The sequence below is a fragment of the Pan paniscus genome, chromosome 21 (genome assembly GCF_029289425.2).
Source record: "Pan paniscus chromosome 21, NHGRI_mPanPan1-v2.0_pri, whole genome shotgun sequence".
Taxonomy (NCBI): Eukaryota; Metazoa; Chordata; class Mammalia; order Primates; family Hominidae; genus Pan; species Pan paniscus.
This window is the reverse complement of record NC_073270.2, coordinates 67,376,380-67,397,944: the sequence shown is the minus strand read 5'-3', so window position 1 is coordinate 67,397,944 and position 21,565 is coordinate 67,376,380. Positions and strand designations below refer to the sequence as shown.

Sequence of the window (21,565 nt, the reverse complement as noted above, 5' to 3'; positions counted from 1 at the left end):
GCAGCAACAACTTTGTTACTCTGATTGACTGCATGGTATTTTAGGCAAATTAACCTATCCAAAAAATTCTTTATTACCATGCTCATGCACAGATGGAAATGTGAACTTGACAATTCTGGGTTCTCGCTTTGCAATTAACTGAAATGTTTCAATAGACTAATGAACTTTCATCCGAGGCATGTTCGCTGTCAGCAGAGGAGACAGGCTGTTGTTGGAGAAAGAGTTACAGAATGTCAAACAGATCTTGACAGCGCGTTCTAGGAAGCAGGGCAGTACAGAAGCAAATAGCCAACACTAGCAGCCGGCCCTGACCGGAACCGCGGTCCACTGGAGACTTTCTTACATGCACACTCCGCCTGACGGTCAGCTTTCTACAGAAATCTCAGTTCACAATGCTCACCTTTGACTAAAGAAATACTGACGGCGCCATCTTAAGATATGTTTCACTAGAACAAATATTAACAGTGTGGTTGGAAAACAGAAACAGATGCCAACACTTATTTGAACACAGATAAATCTCCACAAACCTGCAGACGTGATCGAGAGCAAACAGCCTGACTTGGGATGAACCAGAGACCCAGCAAAGCTGAACCTTCCTGTGTGGAAGAAGCGCCTCTCAGCAGTCCGGGGGCACTCACCGGGGTGGTGGAGGCGCTGGGAAAATGGGCTTGACATTCCTGTTTGATAACCGGGATGGCATGGCCAGGGAGAATGTGTCCATTTTCTACCTGATTCTTATTACAACATATGAGACCAGCCTCTGCAAACAAGTAAACAAACAAACACAAAGAAACAAACATTGCTCTCCCAGGAGCCTAAAGGGAAAGATGTTGGTTTCAATTAAATGAACTAAAATTAAAATAATTTAAATATCTTTGTTAATAAATTATGGAGCATGTTGGTAAGTAGCAATTTTCACCACTATTTTTCCTGCTGTAGCAAGATTTGTCTCTCTATCCACCTCTTTATTTCTCCATGTATCTCTGCCTATCTATCATGTATGTATGTATGTATGTACGAATCTATCATCTATCATCCATCGATCATCCATCGATCATCCATCCATCATCCATCTATCTATCCATCCATCATCTATCAATCATCCATCCATCAATCATCTATTATCTATCCATCCATCATCCATCTATCTATCCATCCATTATCTAGGTATCTATCATCTATCTATCATCCATCATCATCATCTATCTATCTATCCATCCATCCATCTACCTACCTATCTACCTACCATCTATCATCCAGCCATCAACCATCTATCTACCCACCCATCCATCATCTATCTACCCATCTGTCTGTCTGTCTGCCTACCAGCCTGCCTGTCTGTCCATCCATCCATCCATCCACCCACCCACCCACCCATTCATCCATCCACCCACCCACCCACCCACCCATCCGTCCATCCATCCATCCAAACCATCTTTCCAAGTGGTACCCAGCGCACCCTTTCTTTCCTGACCCCTCTGGGCCCTTCATCTCTGAGCTGACTCAGGAAGCCAGGGAGGACAGGCCTTGCAAGCAGCTGTGATCCCTGCCTGGCTCCCCCTGAATGCTGGGCCCATTATCAGCTGTAGTTCTCCCTTCTACCGATGTCCCAACAGAAGCAGAACAAGCGTCATGGAGGCCCTGGTGCAGCTGTGCTTGGCTCGGATGTGCCTGGCGCTGATGCTCAGCCGTCAGGCCCCAGCGCTGCCATCATCAGAGGCCCTACGGCAACTTCCCCTCCTGCTGCAAATTCTGACAAGTGAGTGCCAGCCCCTCTTCCCTGTTGTGTAGGTTCCTGAGTGCCCTCCCACCCGGGCATCGGCAACCTCTTTGTGTGGAAAACTCAGCCCCGTCCAACAGCGCTCACGTGAGGATACAGATCACAACGGCTTGACATAGTCACCACCCCAAATTGAATGCTGGACCCTGTGCTCTCTGAGAATGGAGACCAGGAGAGCCTCACACAGTCTGAACCAGACTTGAGCAGACACCGCTCTGTCCCGGAAACAAAGCTCACTCTTCTTCGGTGTGAGGGGTGGCCCGGGGCCAGCAGTGGATGGTTCACATCTACTGAAGCTCTCACTCTGTGCCAAACTCAGAGAGTTCTAATCATCATTTTGCTTTTAGGTATAGTTTAGGGAATGAAAAAAAATTATTTGTGTTTTAAAAAATAGATACTAGGGGCTTCCCACAAGTTCCAGAAATCATTTGATTGATAGTTATCCTCCTTCTAACTCCAGGAGACCACATCACATAGCAGGAAGCACAGAGGTGAAGGAGTGGGGGGCACGCGGAGGTGGAAGAGAGGCGGGAGGGAATGGCAGCTGGGGCTGGGGCTGGGGCTAGTTTCGTCCAGCAAGTGTCCGGTCAGGGTGACCGAACCCAGCAGACATGCCCCAATCTGCTCCTCAATAGCAAAGCATCACCTGTATCTGCAGGGTGGCAATGTCTGAGACCTGCCAAGCACATAGCAGGGCCAGGCATGCAACTGCAGCTGGGCCAGGCCTGTTTCTTTATTCACTATCACTGGGCAGGGGCCACGCCAAGACTTGCTGCTCTGGAAAGGAAGAGGGCAGTGAACTGGGGTCTCTGCTGCCAACTTCAGATCTCCTGTTGTTGAGGTATCTGTGGGAGGCACATCCCGGGCCCTGGGTGCAGCGTTGTAAGCCAGCCTGCACGCTCTTCTTGGCTCCAATTTCAGAGCCACAGAAAGAACAGAAGGCTGGAAAGTCACCCCGTTGGCCCCTGGTCTCTACCCCTCTCTGAATTCACCACTTGCCATAGAAACCTCAGTCCTCAGGCAATAAAGAGCAACACATCTGCATTGCTCACACAAGTGAATTCTCAGTTAACCGAAACAATAGGGGCCTCCACAGGGATGCTCTGAATCTCAGAGTACCCGTGATACAGCGAACTCTGAGATCCATCTGCCCAGCACCGCTGAACTGCTCCATAACCAGGACCATGCCGGGTGCTGGATGCGCCTCCAGTCATTGATTTGGGGGACTGGACCCTGGGTTCCAAGGGCTGAGCACACAGGCCGGGGTCCCATTCCCAGGCAGCAACACCAAGGTGGAAGGGCCTGCTCCTGCCCCCGGGCATCTCCGTGCCACCATCAAACCAGTCTCATGAGGCCCACTTGCTTCTTTTGCTTGTCCTTTGTTGATTCATTCAGAGAAATAAAAATAAAATCCCCTCAGCCAGCTGAACGGACCCCATCTCAGCCAAGGGAACCCCAGAGAAACCTGAAAAACAAGGCTCCCAGCCAGGATGGGATGGGAGGCCAGACTCCCGTCAGTGAACCCCTTTCTCACGAACATTTACCCAGGATGCTTTCCTGAGGAGGCAGCAGAAACTGGCTCCGGAAAACAAGAACCGGGCCACCCATGCCTTTGTTGCCTTCAGCCACCCAGCCGAGGCCAGCACTGGCCCTGTATTAGTCTGTTCTCATGGCTGCTGATAAAGGCCTGCCCGAGACTGGGTAATTTATAAAGAAAAAGAGGTTTAATGGACTCTCAGTTCCACATGGCTGGGGAGGCCTCACAATCGTGGCAGAAGGTGAAAGGCACATCTTACATGGCGGCAGGCAAGAGAATGAGAGCCAAGCAAAAGGGGAAACCCCTTCCAAAACCATCAGATCTCATGAGATTCACTCACTACCATGAGAATAGCATGGGAGAAACCACCTCCATGATTCAATTACCTCCCACCGGGTCCCTCCTCAACATGTGGGAATTATGGGAGCTACAATTCAAGATGAAATTTGGGTGGGGACACAGCCAAATCCTATCAGGCCTCTCCTCCCTCTTTGCAGTTTTGGGGTGACAGTGCACCTGTTTCACAGGTATCCCTCTCTAAACCCTGAGCACTCTCCCTGGACTGGTTCCAGCTGATTCTTGGAGGATTGTGCTCAGGGCGTTCATGCCCCCTGCTTCACCTTTGCACGTCAGAGGCTGAAAACTTCACCCTCGGACCACGCTGTCGCCCCCAGATTTTGAACCTGTGACCCACGAAGGGGCACGAAGCCCAGCTGTGCCTGTGCATTTTCTCCTTTTGCAAGTATTTATGCTCCTCCTATGACTTCTTGAAAACGGGGAATGGGGGGACATTCTCAGCCTGCAATGGGGGCTTCACTCCCCAGCCTGTGGGATGGCTGTCTGCAGCTACAATGCTTTGTGAGAAATAGAGCTCTCCTCTCCAAACGCAGGGACCTCGGGAGTCTTCAGTTGACAACTCAGGCCTTAACTGCTCACTGAGCACTGCCCCACGCCAGGCCCCAGGTGCTGGGGACACATCTGTGGACAGAGTGGAGTCCCTGCCCTCCTGGGGCTTAGCTTCTAAGAGGAAAGACAGGCAGACACGACACAGCATGGGAAATATGGGTTCAGACAAGCTGCATGTTCTGAAAGAACAAAGCAGGCAGCAGCACAGAGGGCGGTGGTGGGTGCGGTGGGAGCCAAGGCCGACGAGCCTCTGCAGGATGACTCTTGAGAAATGGACCAAGTGCCAGTTCTTCCAAGTCACTTGTGGGTGTTTTTCCGTCCCATAGTGACAGGGCAGGCTCAGAGGCACATTTCAGGAGCTATTTGTTGCTCTGTTTTCCACTGAGACACCTTCGCACAGCACCCGGTCCACTCACCCCCCTCCACCCAGCAGCCCCCCGTGGACCCACTGCCCCAGGACACAGGAAGAACCCCTGGATGTGCAGCGGGGACCCTGACCAGGTCTACGTGCTGGGCCAAGGCCAGGGCAGTGGTGCGTTTTCTGGCCTGCGTCCCTGCAGAGTGGGAAGGTCAGCCCTGAAATCAAGAACATTTGGAGAGAAACGCAAGGACCCACCTGGCTATGACCATTTTTGGGGTCCAGGAAGAGCAAGAATGGAGAGAGCCCATTGTGGTGGCCATGATGACAGCAAGCTTTGCTGACAGAAACCTTCCAGGGAGGCTGAGCTACGCTTTGCCCTAAGTAAGGTCCAGCCCTGCCCTCTTCATCAATGCTCAGATGCCACCAGTAAGCTCTGACTCTCCCTGGAGCAGGAGAGAGTTCTATTATTTACCCCACTAACCTGCCTGGCATCGTCTCTTACTGTTGAGGAAAAAGGGCCTCCCCCAACTCCCGCAGGGTGGGCTGCTGTTTCCTGTGGTGGAAGGAAGGCGCTATGGACTCAGTCCTCCTCTGTGGGCAATGCAGGAGTAGGAGTCTCCAGAGTCCTCCAGAGACTGACGTCCCCCAAGGTGCTGCAGGAAGGGCTTCAGATATGAGAACCCTGATGGGCACCTCCACCCGCCCCACACAGAGGCTGGCTGATTCCCCGAGGGAAGGCAGCGAGGCAGCATCCCCAGGGCCTGAACCTGCAAATAGGACCTCCCCTGTCACGGCCTTTCTGGTCAGAGACGGCAGTGCTGGTGCAGTGTCAGGGAGGAAGTTCACCAGCTCTGCAGTCTCCCTGCCTGTGCCCCTGAGCTTCTGATTGAGCTTTGTGATCTCACCCACTGCTCTCTGTGCGGAGGGCTCACTCTGAGTTCCCAAGGGCAGGATGACGCAGGGGGCCCGAGGCCACGAGGCGGCTCAGCAGCCACGTCCCTCATCCCGTGGCCGTCGCGTGGCCTTCACAGGGGCCCGCTCTGCTCTCTTGGCCTCTCAGACAGGAGACAGGGCTGAAAATCCAGCCAGCAGCGAGGCTGACCCCACCGAAGGCATTTGACCAAAATCATGATAATGGCAGAGAAACTTCCGCAACCTGATATTCTGTTCTATTCCCAGCTCCCTTTGTCCTTACCATCACCTAAAATCTGGAAGTGCAAGATTCAGTTACCCTCACTTTTATACATGCTGATTTCATAGAAATCATTAATTCTCCTAACCCTCGCATCCCTACATTGATAATGACAATGTCTCTTGGGAACCACAGAGCTAGCTGGGCCTAGATATATGCTTTTCCTTGAAGACACTGCAGAGACTAAAGGAAATGTCAAATCCTGAATCATCAGAGTCATAGGCAGGAAGTTTCCAACTCCCCAATATCCATTAATTTATTCTTCTTTACAAAATATTAATGCTGGAAACTTGTAAGTTGGCAAATAAGCTGCACGTGGGCACTCTGATGCTTCAGTGATTATCTATGTTTTCATTATGGGACGTTCCTCGCTTAAAAAATGCAAAATAGTCCAGGCACGGGGGCTCATGCCTGTCATCCCAGCACTTTGGGAGGCCGAGGTGGGTGGATCACCAGAGGTCAGGAGTTCAAGACCAGTCTGGACAACATCATGAAACCACATCTCTGCTAAAAATACAAAAATTAGCTGGGCGTGGTGGTGCACACCTATAATCCCAGATACTCGGGAGGCTGAGACAGGAGAATCACTTGAACCCAGGATGCGGAGGCTGCAGTGAGCTGAGATTATGCCACTGCACTCCAGCCTGGGTGACAGAGTGAGACTCTGTCTCAAAAAAACCCAAAAAAACAAAAACAACAACAAAAAAAAGCAAAATGTATGAACACATTTCCAATGCAGAGAACTCTAACTTGGCCAGAAGAGTCGCCTCCCAGCAGAGGCCTCTTCCACTGGAAGTCAGCGTCCACCTGGTTTCTGGTGTTCTGGGGTGGGTGGGATTCACTGTTTTCACATGAAACCTGGACAGCAGGGCTGAAGCAGCTCTCGCAGTGCTGGGAGTCAGTGCTGGGAGAAAGTGGGTGCTGGGAGGCTGTCCCACTGCCCCATCCCGTGGATCTGAGCAGGTGGCCCTCATCCCCATCCTCAGGGAGCCTGAAGAGCGGGCCCCTATTAGTGAGTCACCCCCTCACTGAATTTTGAGAAATGGGTTTAGCTCTGGCCACCTACAAAAACAAGAGGCTTTTCTTTTTCCCTTGCTTTTTTCTTACATTCTCTGGGGTGTTTTCTCTGACACCAACCACTTCTCCAATTCTCCAACACCCAAACTAGGTGTCCAGAATTCAATTCAATTCTGACACTAATTGCCCACGTCAGCGCAGACTCCACAGATAAGGACTGGGTCCCACTACACAACCCCCACTGCAGGCCAGTCCCACACACCGGCCACCTGTGCTTCTGACTGACGGTTCCCAGGACACCCTCCTCAGGCTCAGTCTGTTGCTAGAATGGCTCCCAGAACACAATTTGCTTAAGTTTACTGGACAGACAAATGGAGAGGGCAAAGGTGTGGGAGGCGCGGGAGCTTCCCTGCCCTACAGGTGCCTGCCCTCCTGCTCATCAGCCTGAAAGCTCTGCATCTTCCTGTTCTCACCAGCCTGAAAGCTCTGCATCTTCCTGTTCAGGGGTTTTCACAGGGTTCAGCTTCCAGCCCCAGCCCCTTTCTTTTCTCTTCCTGGGGTCAGAGGGTGGGGCAAAAAGTTCCCATAATCTCTAGGTCTTTCTGGTGACCATCCCTGAGAATATACAGGGGTCCACCCTAAGTCACCTCATTAGCATAAACTCATAAGCATAGAGACACTTGTAACACTTGCTAAATCCCAGGCTCTGGGAGCCGAGCCAGGAACCTGGACAAAGACCAAGTCAATTTCTCATTCCACCACACGTCCGTCCCTGCCACCTCTCCTCTCATACACCCCTCTGCCTCTGCAGGACGAACATCTGCACCAGAGACTTAGTCACGTTGTCAATCACAAGGAACCCAAGACATACAAACATTTAAGCTGCATTTGGAAAATCAAGCGCCAGCAACCACTGTGGGGAAACAAACGAGCTCCTCCCCAAAGCCCCCCCTCCCGCCAATTTGAGCTTCAGGATGTTGGAAACAAGCTCCGAAGAGCAAGAAGTCTGTAGAGCCAATGGCTCCACAAAGAGCTGTGGACTGCATGCCCAGCTCAAGAATCAAATTCAAGGGCTCAAGTAGAAAGCAGTGAATGGGAACACAGCCAATGACTTCCCCACATCGTCCCTCTGCTTCTTTTACCTTCTTGAAATTAATTATTTCCCTAGTGGTTTAGGTATCCAGTTCACTAGATCTTTTTTTTTTTTCTTTTGAAGCCTTTTTTCCAGATTTTGTTTTTGGAACCACATCCTAGATTCTGCACACAGATGGACAGTTTATAAATGACTAACACCACTGTGGAGGTGATAGAAGAAAAGCATACTCCACACGGAGACAAACATGTGTCTAGGGCGATATTAGGAGGTGAGAAGATTGTTACCTGGCACTTGGGGTTCCTCCACTGACTGACCTATGCACACGGCCCTGGGCCAGATCTGGCAAGAACTTCTGCACCACTTGGAGATGAGTTACTTCGGAAACTCAGAATGAAGCCTCCCAGCTCACTCTGCCTGGAAGGCAGCAGCTGTGTCTCTCTGGTCTTTAAATGACTTTAAAGTGTGTTTGTTTTCTGAAGCACTTGGGTAAAGACTAGGGGCTGTCAAGGGGACAGAGAGTGTGAAATGAAGAGGGGGCAGGAGAAGAAGAAAAGCTCCTGTTTTTTCCGAGGAAACTTGTGGAGGTGAGAAAAGATGAAGAGATGAGGCAAACACCGCTCTCGGCAGGGGCAGGAGAAGCCTCACACTCCAAGCTTGTCTCCCTGGGCAAGCAGGGACCTCTAATTCACACCTTTATCGGCCCTCCTGGAGGTGTGGCCGGCTGTTCATGGTCGTTTTCTGCTTTGTACACAACACAGAGATGATGGAAGAATGCTCCTGAGGAGCTGAGTTCCCTGTAGTAGAAATTAGGCAGAGAAGCGGCCAAAGACCAAAGAGACCAATGAGGAGAATGCAGAGGTGCGCAATCCCTACCTCACACCAAATGCCAAAGCCAAGCCCTGTGGGTGACAGGCCTAAATGCAGCATGCAAAACCATCACATTAGCAGAAACTAGGAGGCTGTTTTCAACTCAGCAGCTAGGTAGAGAGTCCTTAAATTAGACCCTAGAGTCTAAGCTGTAACATCGGAATGAAGGGCTTTTCATTCGGGAAAGTCCATAATTGGCCATGGTTACATCCCCACTCTGGGCCTGAGCAGGAAGGATGGTCTTAACAAATCCCATGGCAAAGTCAGGTTTGATGGAAAAGTGACCATGTGGACAGCTGTCCTTGGTTGGGTAAGTGTGAGTCCAACCACAGCATGCATATGGCACCCTCATTAACATGGGATGAGAGGCACAGCTGCTGATAAGGAGGAATGCCCACAGCATCCTATTATGAGAAAAAGGCAAGTCCACCCAAAATACGTCAGGCCTCAAAAATAGACAAAAGTACCAGGAAGAGAGGTTGATTACTGGTTACAAATATACAGTTTGACAGAAGAAATAAGACCTAGTGTTTGACAGGTCAGTAGGTAACTACAGGTTATAATGATCTATTGTATATTTTGAAGTAGCTAAAAAAGAATAATTTGAATGTTTCCAGCATAAAGAAATGATAAATATTTAAGGTGATGGGATATCCCAATTACACTGATTTCATCTTTACAAATTATACGAGTATATTAAATTATCACAAGTACTTGAAAATATGCACATTTTTATGACTCGAAAAAAATTTTTAAATTCCATAATTGTACTAGATTGGAGACTTGCTATCTGGCAAAATCAACAATGTGCGTAATATCCAAGAAACCTTTGCAAAACCACAAGAAAAATGCATGAGCCGAAGATGTCACCAGGATGGTGACACAGAATGTGACTCGCCCATATCCCCCCACACAACAAGAAGTTTTCGCCCATCCACAGTCACAAGTCTCTCTGCAGGAGCCTCCAGATTCAGGCAGGAGTTCGTGAAGCCCTGGTGGAGCCCAAGACGTGGGAGAGTCATTTTTGAGAGCTCAGATCCACACCCAGGTGGCTGATCCACCCCACTGAGCTTGCTTCCCGGTTCAAGCCTGGAAACAGCCCTGTCCCCCAAGCGGCTTGGCTACAGCCTCGTTTGGCCTGAGCATGCAACCAAGACATTTGCCAAGTCCAGGAGGAATCGCTCATGCTAGTGGGTTGGCAGAAAAGCTCTTGTGACCTCTGACATGAGTCTTGGCAGTGAACCCAAATGTGGCCCAGAGGTGCAGCTCCAGCCCCACTCAGCTGAGGTCCCAGCAAAGAGCTGCTCACACAGGAAGCCAGAGGGAGCCTTGCCCACATCCCGCAGGCTGGGAGTCTGAGCCTCCCTGTCAGGCTCAGCAATCTGGGATCACCAACCTCATCCCATGGCAGATCCTCAGGGATTGACTTGGTCTTTGCCCAGGTTCCCGGCTCAGCTCCCAGAGCCCTGGGATTTCACAAGTGTTAGGAGCGTCTCTATGCTTATGAGTTTATGCTAATGAGGTGACTTAGGGTGGACCCCTGTATATTCTCAGATGGGACTGGTCACCAGAAAGACCTAGAGATTATGGGAACTTTTTGCCCCACCCTATGATCCCCAGGGAGAGGAAGGAAAGGGGCTGGGGCTGGGGCTGAAAGCTCCGGCCCCACTGCAGTTGGGGACTATCCCAACCTGCTGGGAGACGTGCACCCTCTGAGCCAATGAGACCAGGCTCTCCAGCCTCCACCCCACCGAAGAGCCTGAGGGGGCCCAGTCTCAGCTGCAGCCCCTCTTGCTTTAGGCAGGGATCCATTGTGCCTGTGCAGAGACCTGCTGGGAGGCATGGCCGTCTGGGCCACCTGACGGTCCTCTGGATTCTGAGCGCTGGCCAGCATTTCCACACAGCCCCAGCACCCTTACTGGGTCTTCTGCAGGTCCACTCTGGAGCCCTTGATAGCCTTGTGGCCAGCCTGGACTTACAGTATCCTCTAGTGCTGAGATGGCTGCAGGGGTCACAGGCTCAGGAAATGGATTCGTATCTGAAGGACAGGCACAAGCAAATCTGACTGCAAAGACTAAAATAAACACCTAATCCTTCAACACGGACACTATCACATGTCCACAGGCATCAAGAACACTTGGGGAAATATGACCTCACCCAACAGAAAAAATCCTGCCAGCAAGGAGGCAGGGAAAGGGGAGCCCTCATATGCTGCTGCAGGGAACATGAGGTAGGACCACCGCCTCGAGAACAGCACGGAGGCTCCTCAGAGTCTATGAATGGAACTGCCCTATGACCCAGCAACCCCACTGCTGGGCACTCATCCTAAAGGAAGGAAAGCAGGTGTCTCAAAGAGATAGCTATGCTCCCAAGTTTTTTGCAGCTGCATTTGTAATAGCTAAGAGATGGAATCAACCTTGGTGTCCATCAATGGACAAACAGATAAAGACAATGTAGTTCATGTACACAGTGGAATAGTATTCAGCCATAAAAAAGAATGAAATTCTGTCATTTGCAGCAACATGGATGGAACTGGAGGTCATTTCATGTAAAATAAGCCAATCACTGAAAGACAAACACCACACGTTCCCAGTCCCATGTGGGAGATAAAATGATGGATCTCATGGAGGTAGAGGGTAGAATGGTGAATGTCAGACCCTGGGAAAGTGGAGTGTGTCTGGGGGGTTGAGAGGAATAGAGAGAGGTTGGTTCATGGGTACAAACATCAAGTGAGACAAAAATAATAAGTTCTAGTGTTTGATAGTATAGGGTTACTGTAGTTAACCATCATTTATTGTATGTTTCAAAATTGCCAGAAGGAATTATGATGTTCCCAAAGCTAAGAAAAGATAAGTGTTTGAGGTGATGGGTACCCCGATGATCCTGGTTTGATCACAGCACACTGTATACATGTAACAAAACATCACATGTCCCCAAAATATGTACAACTAATATATTAATGGGAAAGAAAAAAATAGAAGAAAAACACAGGAAAAACAAATTTTAAATGGCAAAGGATGTGAGTGGAGAATTCACAGACAAGCTCATTCAAATGGCAATCAAGTGCATGCTGAGACGCACATGTGCAGAGCTGCTGCAAAGACAGGCCATGCACACCCACTGGATTAGGGAAGACACGAGGTGACCAAGCGTGGCCACCTGCTGCCTGGTTCAGGCTCAGCCGACAGAGAATGAGGAGCACGTGACATCTCCTGGAATTTCCCTGTGGAACTTGCTGCGTGTCGTGCGCTGGGTCTCCACCTTCTCTCCAAGAGGTCCCTCCCTCAGGGCAGGGCCACCCCATGCACTTCTTTTGGAATTTGTTTCAACTTGGGAAGGAGCTGCCGAAAGTACTCTATAAACAAACACACACACACTAGAAAGAAAAAAAAACAACCCTCTGCAGATCTAGGCAGCCCTGGACAGAGGCCGCTGCATTGCACGAGGCCAGTGCTTGTCGCAAAATCACAGGAAAAGCACCAAGCAAAGGCTGCCCGGTGGAGCACACACTGGAGGGGATTCTGCAACAGGAAAGATGAAGTCTTCTCCGTGGTCATTTTCTGGCCGTCACATCAGCACACACCAGTGATTCCATCACAAGCAACGGGAACACGTCCACGTGTTTGGTTTTACAACGATGATTCAGACAGACATACTGAGATGTCCTTCCTATAATGGCTTGATTGCACTAATGTTATGCCACATTCGTATACCCTAAACACATGATGCTTGAGGGGGTCCCTCAAGCAAAACCTGAGAAGGAAAACTGGCTTGTGATTCAGGAAAAGATGGAGGAGCTGGGCACTGAGCTCAGGGTCTTGTGCTTCCCCAACAGCCCTCCCGGAGACGTGAGGCTGCAACAGCCTAGCCTCGACAGGGCAGTCTTGATGCAGGTGCCACAGAGCAAATGCAGCAGCGTTGGCCAAGGCCCCAGCTGCCAGCATGGCTCTGCATATGGAAGGTGGACATCTGCTGTGATCTAGGAGGTCGTGCTCACCACCCCGCGTTTGGCTGATCACATGACAGCTTCATTGGCAAATACCTTCAGATACCCGTGGCAGTGACGCCTGCAGCCTGCCGACCACCACCACCAGCCACAGAGCAATGAGGAAGTGCAGGTGGTGGGCCAGTGACCAGGAGAGCACAGAGTCCAACACGCAGAACTTTCTGAACAAAACCAGGGGAGCAGTGCGAGCTGTGGTGGACCACGTTCTTGGCTGCGTTGAGCACTCCCATGCCATAAAGCAAAATTGAGAGGATCAAGTAGGAAGAACAAGTGCAGTCCTAAATGCCCAGTGGGGCAGAGTCGTCCATCACCAGGCATGAGACCTGGAGAACTGTCCAGGGTCCTGACGACTCTAGGCTGCAGGGCCAGGTGCTGCTGGACACGTGCTGGGGTCGTAGCAGTTCCACTTGGACAAGGATGCTTTGTGGGCTGTCTCTTCATAGACTCTTCTCTTTGTTCTCAGAATGATAGCTGCAACTTCTCTTTGACTGGACCCATTTGGTAAATTTATTAACACTTTCTAGATAACATCAAGATATTTCCCTGCCAATCTGCGTGGCTTAGAAATAAATTTGCTCTCAGCCAAATTATGCATGCTGGTTGGACTGGTTAATCAAGCGTTATGACAAGCAGACACATCTAGGCTAGAACCCCGCAGGGGGTGTGGCTTTACCTTGTCCTGCAGCCCAGGATCTTCTCAGAAACACAGGAGACACCCTGGGGGCTGGGGGCGAGGGGAGAATGATGGAAGGGGGAGATGCAGAGAGGGGAAAGTCTCAGTTGTAAACTGGTGGAGTGTGAAATCTAACAAGGGCAGGGTTCTAGGAATGTGGATGAGGGAAAGGAGAGGAGGAAGCCTCAGGTGTAGACCCAAGTGTTGGGGTTGAGAGGGTAGGGAGACTCTGCACTGTGAGACACGGGCAAAGCCTGGAAGGCTCAGGTTCCAAACTGTCCATACAACAAAAGCATCAAACCAGCCTCCCTTCTGTCTTGGCCTACTAAGGACAGCCACTTCCTATTCCTGCAGAAACCTTCCCAAGGCAACCTTTGCATCACCCAGCGACAACTTGGGCAGGAGCTAAACCAGTCTCTGAGGGCAGCCTGGCCCAGGTAAAGACAACACTGGCCCTGGCAGGTCGTGGGTCTTGGCCCCGGTTTGATGATGCTGATTCCTCTTCACCTGGGACCTCTAAGATGCTATTGCGAGTCCACGTAGGTGTCGGAAAAACTCCTTAAAAAGAGATGCTTTTTTTTCTAATCTTATTACATCGTTGCCTGTTTTGCAGCTGCCAACCATTTCAGCCTCATGTTCCCTCTTTCTGCACTAATGTGTTGGGCTTTCCATTTTTTTAAGTCTATAAGAAAAATAATTTAGGAGAAAATCATAAATAATGGGTATGAGACATCAAGTGTATTTTCCAAACAGGACCTTCTCATCTTAAGTGGAATAAAAAGGCTTTCTGAATTAAAAAGAAAATCTATTTGCATTTCAGAAGGTCATGGTATTACCTAGTGCTTTTATGAAAGGAAAAAAGCAAACAAATATTAGCAAGGAAAACATCTCAGTTAGTGCACCCTGGGGCTAGGGAAAAATCCACCTTTATATGTGTGCAGATTAAAAATCTGTCTGGTCCTACATTGAGGGGTGTGTTTGTTTTTTCATCCAACTTGTATATTCAGGTTGGTGCCTGGGTTTCAGGTCTGTGTGGCGAAGGCAGGTTAGAACGGTGATGGTGTTATCACAAGGTTGTAAAGGTCAACAGAGCAGGATACGGACACATCACTGTCACCCACCTCAGACCGGCCAGCAGCTCTATCCCTCCTCAGCCCTGTCCCAAGCTACTCAGCAGACCTTTGACTCAGTTTCCTGCAGGCCAGTCGGAGAAATCATTTCTGGCCACCCTGGGCTCACCAGGACATCCCGGCGGTAGCCTGGAGCTGGTCTGGAGGGGACAGTGTCCCGCACTATCCATCCCACCAGGGACCTTCAGGCAAGGCCACACAGAGTCATTTAACCTCAGGCAAATTAGAAATTTGCTTTGTTTCCACTTACAACATTTAGACCCCAAAATGTCACTGGCCCTGAGCAGGTGTGTGCATGACACAAGCCATGGCAGCCAAGGAGGCCTCCAATCTACACAACTGAGGAGCGGCGGGGTGCACTTCCCAGGACAGGCCACTGAGGCCACACCAGGAGGCAGCAAATCTGCCCACTTCCTGGGGGTCTGGCCCCTTTGCCAACAGCAATCATTCAGATACGCAGAGGAACTGGGAGAGGGAGAGGGACCTCTGTGTTGACAGGACAGGGCACTTGTGGGTCCTATTTTAGCTGAGAGACTGTCAGGCTTTGCGACAGAGGTGAGCTCTGGAGTCAGCCTGGGTCTGGGTTCAAATCCCAGGTCCCCCACTTGACCTGCTTTGTGACTCTGGGGAAGTCATTCAGCCTCTCTGTGCCTCAGTGCCCTCGTCTGTAGGATGGGTGATCACAGCAGCTCTCCCCCATGCTGTGGAAGGAATGGCAGCACGCAGAGCACTTGGAAGTGAGCCCGGCACAGAGGTGGTGCTTATCAGAACGGCCGTCTCTCTGCCATTCTCTGTCTGCTTGGCCACCTTCTATCCACACCTGCTGCGTGGACATTGAGCCACAGAGGGAGGTGCCCTGCAAACCCTGGCCACCACTCTTTGCCATTCACCCCGGCCTCAGGACTCTGCCATGCCCATCACCTGCACGGGCAGCCCTGGCTCCAAGGCACCCTGGGCCCATGTGTCCTCAGAGTCAGCGGGATGCCATTGACCAGCATTGCACGGAGGTTTGGCTCCACAGTCCATCCACCCAGGGCCTCCTCATCCCAGGGGCAAATCATGCTGAGGTCCTTGACTTACCAGCTTATCACTCTCTACCTGGTTTCCTGTTTTTTTTTTTTTTTTTTCCTCCACAGCCTTGACCGCTACTGGGAACAAAATTTTGCCCTCTCTGTACAAGGATCCAGATTCTAGATGTTGCAAGGACCTTCACTCATGTGCAAAACCTGAATTCTGCACCACAGGTCACAGCTTCTCACAGCAATCTGCTTATTGTTTCATGGAAAGGAGTTACAGAGGAAAAGCAGGGTTGGAGAGGCAGGAAAGAGTGAATGAGAACAAGCCAGAAAAAGACAGAGATAGAGACAGAGAGAGGGAGAGACAGGGAGACAGAGAGAGAGACAGAAACAGAGACAGAGGGAGAGACAGGGAGGCAGAGACAGAGAGAGGGAGAGACAGGGAGGCAGAGACAGAGAGAGGGAGAAACAGGGAGACAGAGACAGACAGAAGGAGAGAGACAGAAAGGGAGAGACACGGGGGGAGAGAGACAGGGAGAGACAAATAGAGAGACAGAGACAGAGAAAGAGAGAGAGGGAGACAGATATACATAGAGAAACAGACCAAGAGAGGTAGAGACAGAGAGACAGAGATACAGAGAGGGAGAGAAAGACAAATAGGGAGACAGACAGAGACACAGAGAGAGAGAGAGGCAGAGTGGGCCCCACCAAGGACCCACCCCACAGGCAGCAGGGCCCTGGGCCTTGCTTCACAGAGGGGCCTTCGTCACCCCTGCATTCATCCAAAGCCACATTTCCTCAGTGGCAGATACCTCGCTGCCTACCTGTGCCCAGTGGCAGGCAGGGGTCATTACTTCCAATCACAGTAACTCACACTCATTGCCTAATCTTAAGGGTGACGTCTTCCCAAGTGCGTGGAATTGCATTTGATGGAGAAGTGAAAACAGGCACCACGAGAGGCCAGCCTTCCACAATGTCTGCACCAAAACTTCCAGCTTGGAATACTGGAACCATTTCACCCAGACCCCAGCAAGCCTGGACGCAGCCCCTATTCAGGGAGGTGGTGATGGTGACAGCAGGAACCGTCCTTCCAGGCCAGGCCTCTCTCTTCCTGTAGCCATTTCCTCAAATTATACCAGGGTCCCTGGCCTATTTCCATTTCTCCTGAAGTGACGCCCATAGCAACATTCACCAGGAGCTTCTAATTAGACCATTAGTGCAAGCTGCTGGATGGAAGAACGGCCCATTTATCAAATGACTTGTCCAAGAAATGACAGTAAAAACAAATCTACACGTGTCTGTGTGTTAGAGGGATGCATGTGCACGTGTGCTCTCAAATGTGTGCAGGAAGGAGTGCGTCAGTAAGAACAAACATCAAACACCGACACACCTCCCAAGCCAGGGCGCCCCTCACTTCCCTTCCCTCCCTTCTTACCCACGAGGTGGGGAGATGATTTCTACAAGACTTGAAATGCTGAAAATACCCTAAAAGCAAATCTCATCTCGGCTGGCCTCTCGCCTGGGAATATGCTGAAAGGAGAGGCCAAGGAAGCATTTCTTCCACTGCCAGGTATGTTCCCATTTGGAGTCCTGTGCTTTTCTTGCAATTATTCAAGCTGCATCACAGTATTAATAACTCATCGGAGATCATCGTCACTGTCCAAAAAGGCCCATTAGGTGCAAAGACAGGTGCTGCGGCTGCCGCCAGGGCAGATACTATAATGAAGTTTGCATCTCGGCCTCGACTGAAGCTTTTGGGCCTGTTACTCCGGAGACAGTCACTGGCTCAGGATTCTTCCTCCAGGGCCTAAAAATATTGTATTCTTAGCTTTGGACACAAAAGCTAATCGGGAAGGAAACAATGGCATCAGCACATTGGACTGGGAGTTAACAGCATCTAAACAACACCCAGGCTCTCTGTTAGGATGTGGGTAAGGGGAGGCTCGGCAGGGAGCTGGCCATGGGGATTGCGGTAGTTCCCTGTGGGTTTTAAAGAAGGATCAATCACGTGTGTGTGTGTGCATAAGCGTATGTCCCTGCTCATGTACATGTGTGTGTGCCTATGTGCATGCATGTGTGTGTACTGCATACCCACATGTGTATATGAACACTCCCAGGGCTTACTATGTCCCTGATGCTTTTCCCACATTATCTATTCCCCTATTTTCCCCTATTTTCTCATTTAGTCCTCAAAAGGTCACAGGCATTGAGCCCTTTCCTATTCTACCTGGAGAACACCTAGGCACGCTTCCTGACCCAGCTCAAATGTCACCTCTTCCAGGAAGCCTCCACTGGCACCCCAGGCACTTTGCTGCTCACTTCTCTGTGCTCCATTGGCACTTTGCACACTTGAGAGCCTGCCCTGGGCAGACGGGGTGGGCATGGAGTGAAGGGGACAATGGGACCTAGCAGGTGAGGGCCTGGGATGGGCCCTTCTGCTCCCTGTGCTTTGGGTCTCCCCTCCCACACCTGGCAGGGCACACCTGGCCTCCACAGCCTGGCCCTGCCTCCCTTCCAGCAGGAACCCTCTCCTGGCTCCCAAAACAGCCGCCCAACTGCCTGCCTGCATTTGTTTTCCTAGAGTCTCCTCGTCCAGATCTGTCTGCAGCAAGCTTCCCTAGGGAGCTGGGTCTCTGCAGGGGCCATCGGGAGTGGTGTGGGGCCCTGGTTGCCCCACCTTGGAGACTCCACCCCATCACCGGGCTTTGTTTTCTCCATGACACTCACCATTCCTGCAAACACTCTCCACAGACTTGACTTCCCTATCTGTCTCCCAACCAGAGTGGGAACTCTGTGACACGGACTCCGTGTCATCCCTGGCCACACCCCAGTGCCCTGAGCTGGACCTGGCTCACAGGGGTGCCCAGAGAATAAAAAACTGTGCTTCTGTTTAGCCACCTCTTGAACTAGACTGAGAGCTTCTGAGGGCAGGGGCCATGGCGCTCCCAACGTGTATCCTTAGTGCCTTGCACGGTATAAGGTGCAAAATGGTTGCTTAATCCAAAGCTTCTCTAAGACACCTGCAGATCACGCAGGAGCTGGTGAAAATGAGTCCAGGGAGGGGGCCTCAGGTGCTGCATCTCTAAGGCTCTCCATTCGCTGGTCTGGAGACCACACTGAGAAGCGAACCCGTGACATGTTCATCAAGTAAACGCCCTGCAGGCGTGTACCCCAGTAAGCAGCTCCTCTGTGTGCGCTCACCAGGCCAGGCACAATTCCAGAATCATTTCATGATGTTGGTGCTGGCCTGGCATACACAGCACCTGGGAGACAGGAGGTGCTCAAGTTTTTTTTTTTTTTTTAATAAAGTGAATGTATAAACCCAGCACCAGAAAGCAACGCAGAGAACGGGCTGCAGCTTCAGGGTTTTTCCCCAAAGAGCTGGAATGAGCTTCCCTCTGCTCCTCTTTCCAGCTCACCAAAACATCCCCAAAGAATGAGGCTTGCAAAATTCAGAAGTGTAGGCTGTGTTATGGCTATTTTTACTGTTATTATTATTGATTTGTTTCTTTTTCAGCTGCTTCGTTTCCCTCCTAAGCAAGGCCTGTTACACCAAGATGTCCATCCAGCTGTTCATGACAGTGGAGTCCCGGAAGTTAAGACATGTGAGTTTCCTTTGAGGACCTGGTCATTTTCAGAGCAAGTTTCCTTCTGGAAGTTTAAGGTCATCCTCTCATTTTCCACCCTACTGGGGACCGGGTGTCTGCCTGCGTGATGTAGTGAGCCCATCGCTGAAATGCAGCAAGAACCTTGCGATAAAATGTGTGCTTTGGGGTGTCAGCGAGGGTGCTGGCAGCATCCCCTAACCTGGGAGGGCTCAGCTGGACACCCTCCGAGCCCAGCACATGATGAGGACCTGCTGCATTCACCAGAAAGCATCGCCAGCAGCCCCCTGCAGCAGGGCACGGCGCAGCTCCACCCCCGGAGAAGGTGCATTCTTGGGAGTCAAAAGCTTTGCCAGCCCCTACCTTGGCATCCTGCAGCTTGGCTCTGGGCGGCACTGTGGGCATGCGTCAGGGCAGACGGTGTCCTGCCATTCTCCTCCCTCCTGGTATGCTCCTGTCTCTCATATTTATGGCTGACTTTTCTACAGAGCTGTTTCCAACTGAACGCGACACTGCTTTCTGGATGCTGAGGAATGGAGCTGTGCAGCCCCTGTGGGCATCCATGGGCACCAGGACTGGTGGACTGAGCTTGGCCTAAACAAACGCCCATAGAAGGGAATGCATCCGTCTCCTCTGCACAGACCTGGGTGGTGAAGAATGGGCTGCATGCGCCCCGCCAGGTGCAACTCAACTGAGACCAGGGAAAGGCCAGACAGGACCCAGTCTCTGCCTTCCCTCCCCTGGACTCTGCAGCATTGTGGGAGAGGTGGGCACACACACAGGAGGGCAGAGGGTGCATGGTGGTCAGCGGGCGGGCATCTGAACAGGCCCCGGGAAGAGCAGAGCCGAGGGTTAGGCCGGGGCTGACAAGGAGCACCGCAGTGTTGGGCTGCAGGCTGCCCAGGTGACTCCGGAGATCTGCAGGGAGGGCACAGGTGAGGGGTGTGGGGCACTGGGCACCAGAGGAGTGAAGCCAGGGGACACAGGTTAGATGTCTGTCCTACCCAAATCTCCCGTTGAACTGTGATCCCCAGTGTTGGAGGTGGGGCCTGGTGGGAGGTGTTGGGTCATGGGGATCCCTTGTGGCTTGGTGCTGTCCTCACCACAGTGAGTAAGCTCTCATGAGAGCCGGTTGTTTAAAGTATGTGGCACCTTCCCCCTCTGTGCTCCCCTATCACCATGTGAGGTGCCTGCTCCCGCTTTGCCTTCCATTATGAGTAAAAGCTCCCTGAGCCCTCTCCAGAAGCTGAGCAGATGCCGGCGCCATGCCTGTACAGCAGGACCATGAGTCAATTAAGCCTCTTTTCTGTATAAATCACTCAGCCTCAGGTATGTCTTTATAGCAACACGAGAACAGACTAACACACAAGGGAAGCTGTTTCAGGGAAGGGCACTCAGGCAAGGTGCCTAAGGCTGAGTAGGAGCTCGCCAGACAGCAGGCAGGACTAGAAACAAGTCCACAGGGTCATGGTAAGATACAGCTGGCTTTCCACACCCGCGGGTTCTGCACCCACAGATTCAACCGAGGACCGAAATATTTAAAAAAATATGAAGTGACAATGTAATAATAAAAGACACAGTCTATTTACATAGCACTTTGATTATATTAGGCATTATAAGTAATCTAGAGTTGATTTAAAGTATACAAAGGATGTGTGTAGGTTACTTGCATATACTATGCCTTCTTATACAAGGGACTTAAGGATCCTCGGATTTTAATACCCCTGGGGGGGGGGGGGGGTAGCCTGGAATGAATCCCCTGAGGGACAACAGTTGTGAAGACAGCAGTGGCTGGCTGAGTGCTTCCTGGCCTGAGGCACTGCACAGGGCGAGTTGCGGGCATTCATTTCTGAATTAGATTCTCACAGCAGTCTCGCCACCTGAGCACCACTATGGCTCCCGTTGCAGAGATGGCTCAGGCTCAGCCACTAGAGTGACTCCCTCAAGGCCCCAGAGCCAGGACCCGGAAGGACCCTGCCAGGCACCGAAGCCTGTGTCCTCAATCACAACATGCCTGTGCCTCGCAGGAGATGAGCTGCAGAGAGGACGCTGGGCCATCCCCGCCCTGGGAAATACGGCACGCTCACAGCTGGGAAAGCAAGGAATCCCGGAATCCAGGTGGTCATTGACCCCGACACCCTCTGTCTCCATAACATTCTTCACTAAAATTAGATGCACAGGCCTCCGGTTCTGCAGCAGCGGCCTCACCGCCACGCCCTCGCGCGGGACCTGTGCTGCTTTCTCACGGCTTCCCCATTTCATTCTCAGCAGCATCCGAGGAGCCAGCTGGTTTTGAGAACCATCCCCGGAGAGTCAGACAGTCTGTTCAAATAGAGAGGCTCTTAAATTATAATAAACCCTTCACACTTTCCCCATCAT

At 51.3% G+C, this 21,565-nt stretch overlaps 1 protein-coding gene across 3 annotated transcripts in view; it reads right to left on the bottom strand.

Annotated features, from left to right (window-relative positions):
* Nucleotides 1-21,565, bottom strand: part of CDH4 (cadherin 4) — a 712,793-nt gene that overhangs the window by 323,923 nt on the left and 367,305 nt on the right. The window lies entirely within an intron of this gene.